The 6000-nt window shown below is 44.0% G+C and overlaps 1 protein-coding gene across 1 annotated transcript in view; it reads left to right on the top strand.

Moving 5' to 3' along the window:
- Positions 1 to 6000, top strand: part of KCNH5 (potassium voltage-gated channel subfamily H member 5) — a gene marked incomplete in the record, with an annotated part of 213102 nt that overhangs the window by 185072 nt on the left and 22030 nt on the right.

Raw genomic sequence — 6000 nt, 5'->3', positions numbered from 1 at the left:
CCCCAATTCGAACTAAGGTACGCAACTTCAGCTACGTGAATAACGTAGCTGAAGTCGAAGTACCTTAGTTCGAACTTACCTTGGTCCACACGCGGCAGGCAGGCTCCCCCGTCGACTCCGCGGTACTCCTCTCGCCGAGCTGGAGTACCGCAGTCGACGGCAAGCACTTCCGGGTTCGACTTATCGCGTCCAGACTAGACGCGATAAGTCGAACCCAGAACTTCGATTTCCAGCCGTCGAACTAGCTGGTAAGTGTAGCCAAGGCCACAGACTAACACGGCTGCTATTCTGAAACTTGTATAATGGTACTAACACTTCTCTATCTGTAGTGGAAATACCTTGCCTCATGCATCCTAAGATTGCATATAGCCTTTTTCATGGCCGCATCACATTGGCGGCTCATAGTCATTCTGTGATCAACCAGTACAGCAGATCTTTCACTTCCTTTATCACTTCTAACTGATAAATTCCCAGCTTATAACACAAATTCTTATTGTTAGTCCCTAAGGGCATGCACCTTGCACTTTGTGCTATTAAATTTTATCCATTTCTCTTACTCCAGTTTTCAAAGTCATCCAGATCTTCTTGCATGGTATTCCAGTCCTCTTCTGTACTGGCAATACCTCCTAACGTTGTGTCATCTGCATAAAAACATAAGCACATAAGAATGGCCATACTGGGTCAGACCAAAGGTCCATCTAGCCCAGTATCCTGTTTTTCGACAGTGGCCAATGCCAGGAGCCCCAGAGGGAATGAACAGAACAGGTAATCATCAAGTGATCCATCCCCTGTCGCCCATTCCCAGCTTCTGGCAAACAGAGGTTAGGGACACCATCACTGCCCATCCTGGCTAATAGCCATTGATGGACCTATCTTCCATGAACTTATCTAGGTTTTTTTTTTTAACTCTGTTATAGTCTTGGCCTTCACAACATCCTCTGGCAAGGAGTTCCACAGGTTGACTGTGCGTTGTGTGAAAAAATACTTCCTTTTGTTTGTTTTAAACCTGCTGCCTATTAATTTGATTTGGTGAGCCCTAGTTCTTGTGTTATGAGAAGGAGTAAATAATGCTTCCTTATTTACTTTCTTCACACCAGTCATGATTTTATAGACCCCTGTCATATCCCCCCTTAATCGTCTTTTCTAAGCTGAAAAGTCCCTGTTTTATTAATTTCTCCTCAGATGGCAGCCATTCCATATCCCTAATCATTTTTGTTGCCCTTTTCTGAACCCTTTCCAATTCCAATATATCTTTTTTTGAGATGGGGCAACCAAATCTGCATGCAGTATTCAAGATGTGGGCATACCATGGATTTATATAGAGTCAATATGATATTTTCTGTCTTCTTATCTATCCCTTTCTTAATCATTCCCAACATTCTGTTCGCTTTTTTGACTGCCGCTGCACATTGAGTGGATGTTTTCAGAGAAGTATCCACAATGACTCCAAGAGCTCTTTCTTGAATGGTATCAGCTAATGTAGACCCATCCTTTTATATGTATTTTTGAGATTATGTTTTCCAATGTGTATTACTTTGCATTTATCAACATTAAATTTCATCTGCCATTTTGTTGCCCAGTCACCCAGTTTTGTGAGATCCTTTTGTAGCTCTTCACAGTCTGTTTGGGACTTAATTATCTTGAATTGTTTTGTTATTATTGTGGGTGTGCTTCAAGGCAATGGAGCGCTTGGTCCTACAGTGCATATTACCCAACGTGGAGAGAATTTTGAGCCTTGATCAACCCGATTTTCGCTGAGGCTGTAGCACATGCAACCAAGTACTAATTCTGATCACATTTGTTGAAAATGCCTTCCAGAGAAACTTGAAAACAAGTACTGTTTTCATCGATAAAACAGTGGCGTACGATATGGTATAGCACACTGTCCTGCTCGTGAAGATATCACGGGCCCTGCTACCTTGGGTCACAGGCGTTGTTGATAGACAGTTCAGAGTCCATATGGGGAAGAAGATGAGTGCTTGGAGACGACAGAGCAGTGGGTTACCCCAGGCCCCTGTGCTTTCTCCAACCCTGATCAACCTTTATATCAATGACCTGCCAACAACAGAGTCATGAAGGTTAATTTACACAGACGACATCTGTTGCGGTACCCAGGCCTGGATGTTTCACAAGCTTGATGCCACCTTAAACCGGGACATGATAAAGTTACCTGACTACTGTAAGACTTGGCACCTCCAGCCAAGCGTCATAAAAACAGTCTCCAATTTGTTCCATCTTCATCACGCCAGCGCAACTCAAGAACTCCATGTTTATCTGAATGATCAGAAGGTGAAGCATGAAGTAGAACCGGTCTATCTAGGTGTGATCTTAGACCGCACACTGAGTTACCATGCCCACTTGAAGAAGACAGCAGCTATAGTTAAGACACGCAACAATCTTCTTGGCAAACTGGCAGGTTCGTCATGGGCTGCTTGTGCTCCAACTTTGCGGACGTCAGCTCTTGCCACCTCGTATTCAGTGGCGGAGTACTGCGCTCCAGTCTGGAGTCGATGGTCACACACCGAACTGGTGGATACACAGATATATGCTGCCGTGCATATCATCTCCAGCACCATGTGTCTGACTCCACTCTCATGGCTTCCAGTTCTAAGCAATATTGCTCCTCCTCATATCTAACGAGAGGTTGCCACTGGCAAGTTACTGGAGAAAGTATGTGCCAACCCAAGCCTGCTGCTGCACAATGATCTTTTTAAACCACGAGTTGCACGTTTGCCGTCACATTGCCCATTATGGTCTTATCCGCCACGCCAGGATGTTAGGGCAGAAACACTCTGGTGAGAGGAATGTTATAACGTTATAATCCCCAACCAGTCCCTCATCGCCGACCCCACAATTTGCCCGCCTGGTTTTGACCTGCCCCCTCGCCAGTGGTCCCTGTTGAACAGGTTCCAGACCAGGCAAGGTCTTTGTCCAGCCAACCAGTATTGCTGAGGCCTTCGTGACAGCCCTTTGGGCAGCTGCGGCACTGCCCAGCCGATGACGCACATTGTCGATGAATGCCTGCGACTATGTTCAGCGGTGGCCTAGAAGAACTGCATTGGGCCACTGAAGATGCCATCGCTTGGCTAGATGACTATGCACACGCTAAACAAATAGTTTTGTATCGTCTGCAAATTTTACAACCTCACTGTGTACCCCTTTTTCCAGAAATTTGCAAATTTTATTAGTACACTTCCACTTTTTCTACCAAGGTCATTAATAAAAATGTTAAGATTGGTCCCAAGACCAATCCCTGAGGAACTCCACTAGTAACCTCCCTCCAGCCTGAGAGTTCATCTCTTAGCATAACCTGTTGTCCCCTTTAACCAGTTCCTTACCCACCTTTCAGTTCTCATATTTATCCCCACCTTCTCCAATTTAATTTATAATTTCCCATGTGGAACTGTATCAAATGCCTTACTGGTATATTAGACCTATGGCATTTCCTTTGTCTAAAAAATCAGTTGTTTTCTCAAAGAAAGATATCAGGTGGGTCTGGCGCGATCTATCTTTTGTAAAACCATGTATTTTATCCCAATTACAGTTCACCTCTATTTCCTAACTACTTTCTCTTTCAAAATTTGTTCTAACGCCTTGCATACAATTGAGGTCAAACATACAGGCCTCTAGTTACGTGGATCACTTTTTTCTCTTTCTTAAAAATAGGTACTATATTATCAATTCTTCAGACATAGGATACAACCCCCGAGTTTACAGATTCATGAAAAATCCTTGATATTGGGCTTCCAATTGCATGGGTCAATTCCTTTAATATTCTTAGATGGAGATTACCCGGGCCCCCCAGTTTAGTCCCATTAAGTTGGTTGAGTTTGACTTCCACCTTGGGTGTGGTCATTTCTATGTCCATATCCTCATTTCCATTAGCCACCCTGCCATTACCCCTACACTCCTCATTACCCTTATTAAAAACCGAGGTAAAAGTATTCATTTAGGAGTTGAGCCATTCCTGGATTAATTTTAATCTCCATCCCATCCTCAGTGTTTAGCTGTCCCACTTCTTACTTGTTTTCTTTTTATTTATGTGGCTATAGAACCTTTTACTACTGGTTTTAATTTCCTTTGCAAGGTCAAACTCTGCTTGGCTTTTGGCAGTTCTCACTCTTTCCCTATGCTTTCTGACCTCCAGCAGGTAGCTGTGGTATCTGAATGCGTAGCTGTATATTCCAGATTTCTTGGTGTGTTTGGGTTGTAGCTGGATTTGTGGAGGTAAGTGTGGTGATCCGTGGGGTTTTTGTGTATGGTCGTTCGTAGGGTTCCATTGTTGAAGCTGATTGTGGTAGCCAGGAAGTTGATGCTGGTGCGGGAGTGCCCTAGAGATGGGTGGTGGTGGTTAAAGTTGTGGTGGAAATCTCTGAAGGAATATAACTTTCAGGAACAAGTTATTTGTGAGGAAATATCATAGTACAGTAAAAATGATCCATACAAGAGTCTCTGATGTCCTCAACGGTTTCATTAATCAAACTGTCAGAGCACCTTTGAACTTTAGGGACTCCTAATAAGAGGTCAAAATGACATTAAAGTTACATTATTATGCCAGCTCTGCAGCTGATCTTCTAGATGCAGAATACGTTCTTGATTAGTGCTTCATATTTAGCTCTGTTCCTATCACAGTTCTTTTCTGAATATCATCCATGCTGATTTTCTAAATTGAATCCTCAGACAAACAGCTGAATTTATTTTAATTGTAACAACAGAACAGATTATCCAGACTCTCCAGTTACAGTTCTGCTAATTATTTGTATCATAACACTTGAAGCAGTGGACCACAGCATCCCCGTCTTCCATTTGTGGAGTGCCTTTTTGTGCCAAGTAATCTGAAGGAGTTCTACAAAAGATGTAAAGCAATTTATGAATGTTCTCGTCAGCCAAACTAATTCAGTTAAATCTTCAGTTTTGATTTAAGGAGGACCAGAGTGCCAGCATCCTGGACATCTCTGGACAAGGAGTTCCACAGCCGTGGTTAATGGCTGGAGAATTGGCCGCTAAATATGGGAAGTTAACTTGGTGTGCATTGGATGACCTCTTCTGGACTTTGATGTATAATGGATGATCAGAACTGGGAGAGGGAGAGCATGTGTGTTTTAACCTCAATCCTGAAGGGCCTTAGAGGTCAATAAGAGCACGTTGAAACTAATGCAGAGTCTGAATGACAACTAAGGTAATTGAGCCAGAGGTAGAGTTCTGTGATTGTTCCATCTGCTGCTACTCAGCAGCAGTAGTGCTCATTTTCTGTGCCAGCTGTTGTTTTGTTAATTGTGCGTGCAGAGAGAACAGCGTAAAGGGCACTAATAGAGTGTAACCAGGGCAAAACATAGCGCTGAACGTGGAAGTACAGAATTATCGATTTCAGAGATGGGAAAGATCTGTAAGTCCATCCCCCTGGCAGTGCCGGACTTCCACACAAGCACCAGACACATACAGCATACTAATCAACCGGCCCATCTTCAGTGTACACGAGGAAGCCATTTCTGATCACACTTACAGCCAGGGTTCCCAAGGTGTACAAACCGGAGGATTATAAACGGATTTGCTCTAGTCTGGAGCAATGAGATAAACAGAGGCAGCAGGCTCAGACCCTGAGGAGCATCCTGTGTTCCTTGGTAAACACGCTGATAGGAACACACAACAACTCCATTTGAGCTTTGCGGGGATTCACATCCACAGCTCCTCAAAGAGAAGGTCAGCATGATGCAGATGGAAGGAAGAGTGGAAAATGGGAAAATCATCCAGAACCAGAGGGGAGCTTGTAGGATCCCTTTCCCTCCCACTACCCAATTTCTAATTAGCTAATGGCTAGCACACAAGAGACTCACAATTAGAGCTCCCTTTGCTCTACTGTATAGCCATTCTCCTAGGCTAGGTCTACACTACCCGCCTGAATCGGCGGGTAGAAATCGACCTCTCGGGGATCGAATTATCGCGTCTCGTTGGGACGTGACAATCGATCCCCGAATCGACGCTCTTACTCCACCAGCAGAG

The sequence above is a fragment of the Trachemys scripta genome, chromosome 4, assembly GCF_013100865.1.
Source record: "Trachemys scripta elegans isolate TJP31775 chromosome 4, CAS_Tse_1.0, whole genome shotgun sequence".
NCBI lineage: Eukaryota > Metazoa > Chordata > Testudines > Emydidae > Trachemys > Trachemys scripta.
Note: the sequence above shows the minus strand (reverse complement) of the source record. Positions and strands in the feature narration are given on the sequence as shown.